Below are 12,879 nucleotides of genomic sequence, written 5' to 3'. Positions count from 1 at the left end.
CCTGGATGTGCTCACACATAAACACACTGCCAATGGAGTTAATATTACTTACTGTTCCTTTAAGCTTGGTTACTGACCCAGTTTATATTCCAGGGGATGTTTCTCTTCAGTTAGGTAAGAGTGGTCAGCTTCCTGGCTCTGAAATACAGGATATTTGGCTTTCCATCTTTCTTTCTCTTCTCCCCCTTACCATCTGCCACCCCACACCCTACTCTCAAAAAACATATCTCCTTAAGTTCAGAAAGAAGAGAATTAAGTAAAAAGTAACCTGTTTTTTCCTTGTTTAAAAGGTCACACGTTTAAATGTAATGTCTTGGCTGTTCAAAAGAAAAAAAATACCTTTAATGTAATTAAAGCAGGCGCAAGTCCTCTGCTCTGGTTCCATCTATTTTCTCTTTAACAACTGTCAGCATCTTGGCCGAGTATCTGGGTACCCGAGTCATAATTCCCAATGTTTCATCTATTGTCCCTCCCATCTTCATATCAGACATACATGATGAATAAATCTCATGTTATCTTCCTTTTCTGGCAGGGCCCCAGAATCTCCAGGACCAAGACTTGGCTTTCTGAATGACATTGTATATGGGCACATACATTTGGCATGTCAACCTCACCTGTTGCCTGCCTAGGACCTTTCCTGTATATTCAAACCTCAAAAGAATATTAACTGACTGCTTTCCCAGCTCAACTGTGCTGATCCATTTTTTTCTTTCATTAAGAAATAGGAGCTAACAGTAGATAGGAGTGAGAATGAAAAGCAATATTCCACAAAATATGAAAATGCCTGAGAGTATTGGAGCATACAAGAGCAATTTTTTTACTCTTACGTTAGCTTATATTTTACTGCGTATCTACTATTTCCAAAACACTATGTGGGATAGAGGAAGGTATAAAGCATAGTCCTTTCCCTCAAGGAATTGCAAATGAATGGTGGAGTCCATGGGACATAAACTAGTATAACATAAAGCAGAATGCAGTAAATACTATAATTAACATCCAAAAAAAATTCTGTAGAAGGGTAGAGAGAATAATAATGCATCTTGGTGATAGAGATATCTTCTAAGTTGCATGATATTTGACTTGAGTTGGGAAAGATACAATTTTAATAACTGATAAAGAGTCCACCGGGCTGAATGCTGTCATGCTAGGAATGGGTATGTGGAAGGGTTTAAAACATATGAGAAAGGCAAGTGATCTGATGAAGAACTGTGCATCTAAACATGCTTTTCAATATTTTCAAAATATTTTTTTCTTTCCTGAAGCTTTATTCTCTTGGGCCAATTAAATGCCATCCATACAGTACTATTTCTGGATTCTAAAACTGATCCAAGTTATATAGAGATAGTGCTTCTTTATTGGTAAACATGAATGATAATTCATAATTTACAAGGGCTTGAGGAAGATCAAATGAGAGTGTGTATATATGTGGAAGGGTTTGGCATCACCAATCCTGCTTCTTTCAGTTATTGGGTTTGTAATTATATGTTTGTTTGTTTGTTTGTTTTTTATTTTGTCTCTCCTAATAGAGTGTAAATTCAGTGAGGAGATGTATTTGTCTTAGTCATAATTTCATCCCAACATGCAGCACAATATCTAATGTGATGTATATGTTTAATAAGTATTTTTGAATGAATAATAAATAAAAGAAGATATGGACTTTAAAATCCTATAGAGATGTCATATGACTAGTATTAATGTTGTGTTATATTCTTGACCCTTTTTCTATTTGTGACTGTAAAAGCAAATATAAGGGCCTAAGCCTATTTGTGAATCCATCCCATGGTCTTGGCCTCAATCAGTGCTACTCCCTCTACATATCATTAAACATGAAACATGCAGCCAAAATTTGATGCTGCTCAAAATTTGGAGAAATAAATATTAGGGCTAGCAAAGGCCCTTGGTGCCTTCTAGTACATTCTGAATCTTTTACAGTTGAGGAAAGTGAAAATTTGAGTGGGAAAGAGACTTGACCACTTCTGACAACTTAACAGCAAAGCCAGGGCTGAACACCCTGGTTCCCTCATTCAAGATCAGTCCTCATTTCAGAACATGATGGTGGATTTTCCAGCTTTCATCTAACTAAGCCAGAATGTTTAATGTGCTTTTACTGGTTTACCTCACAAGTTGTACTTTAAAGGATAAAGATTAGCAAATCATCTTCAGTGAATATCCGAACCATGATCTATAGGAACTTTCCTTTGTTTCAATACTGTTTCACCCAGCTAGGCTGGGTGTTACACAGAAGTAGATGCCACCCACTGGGTGGGTCAAGAATAGGATTACCTAATTGTCCTTTAACTCCCAAATCCCTCCTTACCGATATGTTAGGCTTTGTAATATTTAAGTGACTTCTAGTATTCAAGAAACTTTTGACTCTGTTTTACACTTATATGGCTGGGGAACCAAACACTCAAAGATCAAATGCATACAGAGTCCTGGAGACAGTACAGAGGAGATCAGCATGATGTTCCCTAGAGAAACCAAATATTATACAAGCAATTTAAGGTTATGCCTAGAGAAATAGTTATGAATATATATGTTAGAATATATAGTTATGAATAGAAGGTCACAAAAGGAGGCCAAATGAGTATGTACATACAAGAAAATTCAAGAGGTCAGAAGAAAGTAGGGTCAAGAGGAAGTCACAAACATTTCAGGGCCAAAGCTGCATTAACACTGCACATGATTTGGGCATTCACTTTTATATCATGATGCCCACATGGTGAAATTACTTGGATTTAATGACCTAGGAATCATGTAGAACTGCATAGGATGAGACATTTTCTCCAGATGGCCTCGGTTACCCACATGAGAATACTCACGAAGCAAGTTCAGAGAGATTAGCTTATATGTAATTAAAATCTTTTTCCAGGTGGGATGGATTCAGATTTCTTTAGGATCTCCTGTTTCTTTGAACACTGTAACCTAAGCAATCCTAAACAATTTACTTTTTAAGTAAATTGGAAAGAAAATTAAACAAACAGGTATGCATTCATTTGTAACTATAAAGAGTTAAAAGCCCCCATGAAAACGGACATTAAGTTGTTCAGAGTAGATGTCACTTAGGCTCAAGCAGGTAAAGAATTCCTTACAGTAAAGTGCGATCCCATTGAGTCGTGAGGCAAAACACACCATATGCTATAGTAGCAGCACCAAATACAGTACCTAATATACAATAGGGCCTCATTAAGTATCTGTTAAATGAATGAGAGAAACACATTATTTCAATGAAATAAAGCATTTAGTGTAGCCAAAGAAAAATCTGTGATCCATCTGATTCTACTTTTCTCATCTATTCTCCAAATGCATATAAAACACCTGCTCTGTGCCAGAAACCCTGCCAGGTACATGACCATGACACTCCGTCTTAATGGGATTTATATTCTAGCACCAGAGACATAAAAATAAATTAAAAAGCAAAATGAAATGGTTACTAGTTTTAGAGGGAAATAAAGAGGGTGCTAATAACAGAATAGCAGGTAGCCTATTTAAATAGTGGGGTCAGAGGAGGACTGCTCTGAGAAAGTAGCATTTATTTTGAAACCTAAAATATGGGAAAGAACCAGTCATGTGAGGAGATAAAGTTAGATAATTCTAAGCAGAGGAAGCAGCGAGCACAAAAACCTTGAGGAGATGGAAAGCGCTTGATATGATAAAAGAACAGAAGAAATCCTTCTGTCGGTAACTTGTTTTCTATCTGTTCAACCCTTTATCTTGGGGTTCTAATATGCCTAGATATTCTTTTCAAATGTTTGTTCATTGTCGTGAATGTTAAGATGCTTAGTCTCTGATAGTCTTTTCTTTTTTTTTTTTTAATTTTTTTAAAAATTTTTTACACCTACTACACCTGGTCTTCCTAAGTGGTTTCCCATCCAAGTACTAACCAGGCCCAATCCTGCTTAATTTCCCAGATCAGACAGGATTGGGCTTGTTCAGGGTGGCATAACTATAAGTTGTTTTTTTTTTTTTTGAATTTTTTTCCCAATAGTATTTTTGATCCAATTAATTTTTATTCTTTTTCATCATTTTCTCCCTTCCATAAACTCTGTTCTCTATTTTGAGTATTTTTCTTTTTTCATAAAAAAGGAAAAATCACTTTTATTCTTGCTATTCAGAGGTGATCACTGTTAACATGTTGATATTCATCTTTCTGGTTGCATAAAAATATATTATGGAAATTTTTAGTATTTTTCTTTCAAGTATCTTGGAATTTCTGCCTCGATTTTTTGTGTTTCTTAATTATTCTCTTATATTTTTCATCACTTGTCTTTTGCACTGGGTTAGGAAATGATATTAAATTTGGTAATTTATCACTAATTATATCTTCAGTGATGATCATTATTTCATCTATAGACTTATTTTTATTTTTGACAATCACATTTTTATTTTTTAATGAATTATTACTTCTTTATTGTAGTAAGAACATTTAACATGAATTCTACCACCTTACAAATTATAAGTGTACAATATGGCACTGTTATGTATAAGCACAATGTTGTACAGCAGAACTCTGAAACATATTTGTTTTTTTTTCAATTACAGTTGACATTCAATGTTATTTTATATTAGTTTCAGGTATGCGGCATAATGGTTAGACATTTATATAATTTAGTGATCCCTCCGATTAGTCTAGTACCCACCTGGCACCATACACAGTTATTAGTATTGACTGCATTCCCTATGCTGTACTTCACATTCCCGTGGCAGTTTTGTAACTAGCAATTTGCACTTCTTAATCCCTTCCCCTTTTTCATCCAACTCCCTGACCCCTCCTTCCATCTGGCAATCACCAGTTTGTTCTCTGTATCTATGGGTCTGTTTTCATTTTGTTTGTTCATTTATTTTCATAAGTGAAATCATATGGTATTTGTCTTTCTCTGTGTCTGACTTATTTCACTTAGCATAACCCCCTAGGTCCATCCATGTCATTGTAAATGGTAAGATTTCATGTTTTATGGCTGAGTAATATTCCGTTATGTATATGTACCATCTCTTCTTTGTCCAGTCATCTATTGATGAGCACTTAGTTTGCTTTCGTATCTTGGCTATTGTAAATAGTGCTGCAGTGAATATAGGGGTGCATATATCTTTTCGAATTAGTGTCTTGGATTTCTTAGGATAAAGACCTATATATAAATATATGTATACATATATATGTGTGTGTCTATATATATATATATATCTCTCTCTCTATATATATATATATAGACACACACACACCACATTTTATCTATTTATCTGCCAATGGACATGTAAGTTGCTCTCATGTCTAGCTATTATAAATAACGCTGCAATGAATATGTGAGTGCACATATTTCTTCAATATACTGATTTCAATTCTTTTACAATAAAAACTTTAAGTGGATTATTGGATAATACGATAGATCTGTTTTTAATTTTTTGAGGAACCTTCATACTGTTTTCCATAGCAGCTGCACTATTTTGCATTCTCAGCAAAAATGTGCAGTTTCCAAATTCTTCACATTCTGCCAATTTGTTGTTGCATATATCTTTTCGAATTAGTGTCTTGGATTTCTTAGGATAAAGACCCAGAAGTGGGATTATTGGATCATAAGGTAGTTCTATGTTTAATTTTTTGAGGAACCTCCAGACTGTTTTCCATAGCGGCTGCACCAGTTTGCAATCCCACCAACAGTGCACAAGGGTTCCCTTTTCTCCACATCCTCTCCAACACTAACTGTTTGTTGATTTTTTGAAACTTATTCATTTTATATAAGTGAAACTTTATACCCCTTGAGTAGTAATTCCCCATACCCCACCCCCTGGAATCACCATTCAGTTATTTGCTTCAATGAGCTCGACTATTTTAGATATCTCATGTAAGTGGAATTATGCAGTATTTGTCCTTTTATGACTGAGTTATTTCACTTAACCTAGTGTCCTCCTGGTCCATTCATATTCTCACATGTCGTAACTTTCCTTATTTTTAAAGGCTCAATAATATTCATATATGTGTGTATATATATATGTATATATATAGACACACGTGTGTCTATATATGCTACTGTTTTCCATAGCAGCTGCACTATTTTGCATTCTCAGCAAAAATGTGCAGTTTCCAAATTCTTCACATTCTGCCAACATTTGTTGTTGTTGCTGTTTTTTTGTTGTTTTGAAAATAACCATTTTGACAGGTATGAGGTGATGTCATTGTGATTTTGTTTTTTATTTCCCTGAGGATTAGTGATGTTGAGTACCTTTTTATATAGCGTATGAACATATGTCCGTCTTCTTTGAAGCAATGTCTATTCAGGTCCTTTGTCCATTTTTAAATATAGATATGTGCCTTTTTTGCTGTTGAGTTGTAGGAATTCCTTATATATTTTGGATATTAAACCCTTAACATATATGATGTGCAAATATTTTATCCCATTCCATAGGTTGCCTTTTTCTTTCTGTAATTGCTTCCTTTGCTGTGTAGAACCATTTTATTGTGATATAGTCCCATTTACCTATTCTTTCTGTTATCTTTCTTTCCCTTTCCAGTGAGAAGCTGATATCACCTGCTTGCTAGGCACTGAGGCAGGGGAGGGGCTATAGCAATTGTTTCTGTATTAGTTCAAACTGCCATCTTCGTTCCTGCAGTCCCCAGGAGTTTAAAGTATAACAGATCCTGTCAGTGCTCTGAGACAGGTGAGACAGAAGCCAGACTTTGGACATCCCCTGGAAAAGTTGGAACATTTCATGTCTAGTCCAGCTCCTTTCTCCCTCAAGGAGAAGCTGGGAGGTGGGGGTTTCCTTACGATGATATAGCACTGTGCTGGGAATAGGGATTATGGTGAGGGGATATCCCAAATTTTCCTACGAGCTTCAGTAACAGCAAGTTTTGTAGTCACCATGGGTACAGGAGGCTATTAATTATTTTCTGAATCTCTCACTAAATGAATTTGTTCATGTATTGTTGTTGAATTGTGTATTCATGGAAGGAAGGAGCGCCCAAAGCTTCCAATTCTGCCATCTTGCTGACATCATATTCTAAATTATTTTTTCATAACAATTTGTTCTTTTCTTGCATAGTCTCCTGAATCTCAAGAATAATTTCACATATTTTACAAATTTTCTAGTATTTGTTTTCAAAATGTTAATAACAAACATTTTTGAATAACTGTCAGTTGCTATTCTAAGCACTTAATGTGTATTAACTGATGCAATCTCTTCACAATGATTTCTTCATGGGTTAGTTCTGTTGAAATTGCTTTCTCCAATGGCAGTGATTTTCACCAAATGTTTGGTTATTCATCGTTGTATACATATTTATAGTTGGAGGACTGAAGCAAATAGATTTCAAAAGCCAAACCTTAGTTAAATCCTATATTTAACCATAATTGAGGAGCTTAATATAGTTGGAACACCATAAAATACTATACTAATTGTTCTCACATTTAATGTATGGCCTTGACCTCTGGTGGGCCCTCAGCAGTGTCTAATAACATGTTCCTAGTTAATTTATTCTTCTAATCCCTGAGGCCACTATTATATACTTTCTCCACTTTCTTTAAACTTTCTACACACCCTTTGCTATCATCACTCATAGTTGATCGCTATGCTTTCTATATCTTTGGTCCAACAGAAACAATCAGAAGTGAGGGTGCACATGCTCCTTAGTTACAATCATCTGTACTCACATCCTCTCCAGTCTCTGTGGATGAATTATCTTTTTCCTGTCTAAGGCTGACTTACACACTGAACCCTCTTGCCTCTATAAGGGGTTCACTCCTGCAATAATATCCTTTCTTTTATGCATCATCAATATTCCCTCTCTGTTGAATCATTCTAATGAATATAGCAACATTTCCTAATACATATTTCCTCAAAAAATATTGGCGTATCCCTCTATGTTCTTCCCTTTTTACTCTGCTCCACTTTTCAGTAAAATATCTTGAGCTGTTTAAACCCTTGCCTCTGCTTACTCTTCATTCTCTCACACCCACTTTTAGCAAGATTTTATCTTAAAAACTCCATTGGAACAATTTTTGGCAAACTCACCAATGATGTTCACATTGACAAAGCCAATGTTTGATCATTGGTTCTCATTTTACTTGATCACTTAGCAGCTTTTAACACCGTCGATCACATTCTTTGAACAGTTTTCTCCACACTGCTTCTGGGATACCACAATTCTGTTTTCCCTCCTATTTAACTGGATATTTCTTTGTAGTTTTCTTTGATCCTTTCCTCTTTGCTTGAACTCTCAATGTTGCACAGCTCAACAGCTTCTTTCCTTTGTATAAACTCTCTCTTAGGTAATTTCATCCAGCCCCAGGGCTTTAAATACCATCTCTATGCTGATGAAATTTATATGTCTAGCCCTGAATTGGTACAACTAGCTGTCTCTCCTTGGCTATCTCATAAGAGTATCAAGTTTCACATGGCCAAATGCAAATTTTGATTCCCGTCCTCTTCTCTCCCCTCACCTGTTCCTTTACGAGTCTTTCCTATCTTGATAATGGCACCATTTACCCATTTGCTCATCTCAGAACTCTCAGTCATCCTTAATTTCTCTTTTCCTCAATCACTTCTCTTCATTCACTTAATCAGCTCGTCCTCTTGACTAGATTTTAAAAACGTATCCCAAATTTATTTTATTTTCTCCATCTCATCACACTGGCTCATAAATTTCTGTACAATCTCCCCTGCCCAAATGCAAAATTACCTTTGTGACCTCTTCTCAATTACTCTCTTCCTTGCTTACTCTGGTTTAGTCACACTAGCCTACTTGCTCTTCCTCAAACACATCGGGCATATTCCCAACTTAAGACTTTACACTTTCTCTTTCCTTTGCATAGAATGTTGTTCTTACAGCTTTCTTTATGGCTTGTCCCTATTTTTCTATAGTTCTTCACTCAAGTAAAAGTCAACTTAACAGTGGCATCTTCTTTGGCCACTATTGCAATATCCAGACCTCCTGGCAGCCTGTTTCCTTCTTCCTTCCTTTGTTTTTCTTTGGCACTTACTGTATTTATGTACTATTTATTTTACTTATTTATCTACTATTGTCTGTTTCCTCTTACTATAACATAAGCTTCTTGGCAGGAGAAAATTCATTCATATTCATGTTCATATTCTCTCTCTCTCTCTCTCCCTCTGCCTCTCTCTCTCTCTCTCTCTCTCTCTCTCTTTCTCTCTCTCCCCCTCCCTCCCTCCTTCCATCTAGAAGAGTGTCTGGTACATAGTGCTTGGAAGAGTGCCCAGCACAAAGTAGGTGTCCAATAAATACTTGGCAAATGAATTAACTGATTTGGCAGTACAATCAATAAGCCTAAAGATGATCAAAACTATGTCTGCCCAAATGTACCAAGGTTATGTAAGATGTTAACAGTAGGAGAGATTAAAGGGCATATGAGAATTTTCCGTACTCTGCAATTTTTCTGTAAATCTATGATTTTTCAAAAATAAAACATTTATTTAAAAAAATCAAAATAATCCTATAAGTCTACCTTTCTTTACAAACACTATGACCTTAACAGCAGAGGTAACAAAGTGCTAAACATTCCTTTATAATATGAGAGTACTAAAGTATCGTTGCTGAAAAGGACCTTAGGGGCCCAGCGGAATAAACCTTTTATATTGTAGATAAGAACAGGACATTTAAACAAAGCTTTATGGCTACATGGTAGCAGAGTCAAGGCTACATTCCAGGTCTCTTGATGTCTAATCAAGGCTTTTGCCTACCTTTGCACATTGCTCTTCCTTTTATAGTCAAATAAGCCAACTACATTGTGGAGAATTTTCCTTATCCCTGAACTTTTCAAATCATTCTTTGTAATCCATTTATGAATAGGATCGAATACGATTTAAAAATCATGTCTTTAACAATTAAAGGACACATTTATTTAGTTCTGTCATAAACTTTACTTATTAACACAATTGTTTGAATATTGAAGAATAACATCTACCAATTTATGAACAATAGAGTTGACAAAATATGTTTAATGTCAACGGAAGAGCTATTATTTTTTTCATTTAATTTATGCTGCCTAAACTAAATTGTATCCATAGTCTACATTTTCACACAACGTAATGTTAAATGACAAAAAAGAATTTCTTTCAGATATTGTTTGTGGTGAATCTATTCTGTGTTCTGTTTATAACATCAAAAAAGCAGACTGTGTTAATAGTTGGCAAGTGTTGATTAAAAAAACAAAATACAAGATAAAAAAGCTATTCCTATTCCAGTAAGAGTTTATATTAATATATATTTATTTATCACAAAAGCATCTACAATTAAGTCTTAATTATTTAAGAAATTTATATGTGTTTAAAATAACTTGACATTCTCCAGAGGGTTTTTTTGATCCATAGGTGTGGTAGCCTGGTGTGTGTGTGTGTGTGTGTGTGTGTGTGTGTGTGTGTGTGTGTGTGAAAGTAACTATGTAAAATGTTTATATAACACCGAATGGCTGGTAGTAAGGATATGGATGATTTTATTGACTTCTGTACACTTTCTTGTATTTTGCTAATTTAAAAAAAGATCATGTCTTGCACTCACTGTTTCTAAACATGAACAAATGCTCTTTTAAAATATGTGCATTTAAAAAAAATATGTGCATTTATTCTTATTTGTCATCTCAACTGCTCCTTAGAGATGCTGAAAGACTTAGAATCTAGATGCCTTCTTGAAAGATAATGGAAAATATCTTGACACTTTACCAAATCACTTCTTTCTTCCACCCATATTCCTTTCCAGTTTCTTCTTTTCCTATTTCAAAAAAAAAAAAAACTTCTAAAATAAACACTTGAACAAGAGCTGAGTTCTAGTCATGAATACACTTGACCAATGGTCGACTGACTTCCAATATATCTCCTTGATTCTGAAATGCCTTTTTCATTTAATAACACCTTGCATAACATCTGTTATAAGTTAAATTGTTTTTCTTCCAAAAGATATGTTGAACTGCCCCCAGTACCTCAAAATGTGATCTTATTTCGAATAAAGTTATTGCAGATGTAATTAGTTAAGATGTGGTCATACTGGAGAAGGGTGAGCCCCTAATCCAATATGAATGTTGTCCATATGAGAAGATGACCAGGAAAAGGATGTCATCAAGATGGCAGAATAGGAGGACTCCCACTCATATCCTCCCAGAGTAATGATAATTGAACAACCATCCACAGACATAAGTGACTTTGTAAGGATCCAGGTAGGAGGCTACAAAACACTGCTGGAGCCCAAGATCGAGGAGGACTGTTATGAGAATGCAGGCCCATGCACAAGTGGCAGGCTTGTTGACATGGTCCTGGCTGCAGACCCAGAAACAGCCCTGTTGCCTTATGGACTCAGTTACAGCCCTTTGTTTTGGTCTGGCCACCAGCACAATTTGCCAAGGGACCTGGGGGGAGCCAGGCACATTCATATGTTGGTAACAAGCCCACTGAACTTGGTCGCAGTTTTGGACCCTGAAGCAGCCCAGTAATTCAGCTGTCTCCTCTCAGCCATGATCTGGATCAGTCCTGCCCACCCAAGGACTGGGAGGTAGACTAAGAGCATCCTTGTCCCCAAAAGTCAGGACTGCCAATCTACAGATCCTGAAGTGGTCCTGGATCTTGTCCCCCCCTACCCTTAGCCATGGTCCAGGAGCAGTCTTGCTCATCCAGGAAACCAGTGAGTGACTCGTTTGTTCACCCTAAAAACTCCACCAAAAATTATTAAAACTAGTAAATTCAGTAAAGTTGCAAGATACAAAATCAACATACAAAAATCAGGTGTGTTTCTGTACACTACCCATAATCTATCCAAAACTATTAAAACAATTCCATTTACAACAACATCAAATGAATAAATGACAGTAGTAAATTTAACAAAGGAGGTGAAAGATCTCTACCCTAAAATCTATAAAACATTGATGATAGAACTTGCATAGAACACAAATAAATAAAAAGACATCCTGTGTTCATAGTTTAGATAAATTAATATTGTTAAAATATCTATACTATCCAAGGCAATTTAAATATTCAGTGCAGTCCCCATTAAAATTCTAATGGCATTTTTCAAAGAAACAGAAACAACCCCAAAATCACATGGAACCACAAAAGACCCCCAAAAGTCAAACAATTTTGAGAAAGAAAAACAAAATTGGAGGCATTCCATTTCCTGATTTCAAACTATATTACAAAGCTATAGTAATCAAAGAGTATGATACTGCCATAAAAACAGATACATAAACCAGTGGAACAGAATGGAGTGCCCAGAAATAAGCCCATGCATATATAGGCCAAGAATACATAATGGTGAGAGGATAATCTTTTCAATAATTGGTGCTGGGAAAACTACATATCCACATGTATAAGACTGAAATTGGACCTTTATCATACACCATACACAAAAATTAACTTGAAATGAAATAAAGACTTAAATGTAAGACCAGAAATCATGAAATTCCAAGAAGAAATCATAAGGAGAAATCTCTTTAACTTTGTTCTTGGCAATGATTTTTTGGATTTGACACCCAAAGCAAAGGCAACAAAAGCAAAAATAGACAAGTAGGGGCACATGAAACTAAAAAGGCTACTGTGCCGCAATAGAACCAATCAAGAGAAATGCAAAGGCAACTTACAGAATGGGAGAAAATATTTGCAAACTATAAATCTGAAAAGGGATTAACATCCAACATATATAAGGATCTGATCAATGGCAAAAACAAATAATCCTATTTAAAAATGGGCCACGGGCATGAATAGACATTTCTCCTAAGAAGATCAAATGATCAACAGTAACATAAAAATATGCTGAACATCAGTAATCATCAGGGAAATGCAAATCAAACCCACATTGAGTTACCCAGCTATTAGGATGAATATTATTAAAAAGACGAGATGATAAGTGTTGGCCAGGTTGTGGAGAAAAGGAAACTCTTGCAC

General features: G+C 35.5%; 1 pseudogene; it reads right to left on the bottom strand.

The window, feature by feature from the left end:
- Positions 1 to 3,835: 3,835 nt before the first annotated feature.
- On the bottom strand, positions 3,836 to 3,954 carry LOC112471399 (annotated as a pseudogene).
- Between the last annotated feature and the right edge of the window lie 8,925 nt (positions 3,955 to 12,879).

The sequence above is a fragment of the Pteropus alecto genome, unplaced genomic scaffold, assembly GCF_000325575.1.
Source record: "Pteropus alecto unplaced genomic scaffold, ASM32557v1 scaffold309, whole genome shotgun sequence".
Lineage (NCBI taxonomy): Eukaryota > Metazoa > Chordata > Mammalia > Chiroptera > Pteropodidae > Pteropus > Pteropus alecto.
The sequence above is the reverse complement of the archived record's forward strand: the minus strand, read 5'-3'. Positions and strand labels throughout refer to the sequence as shown.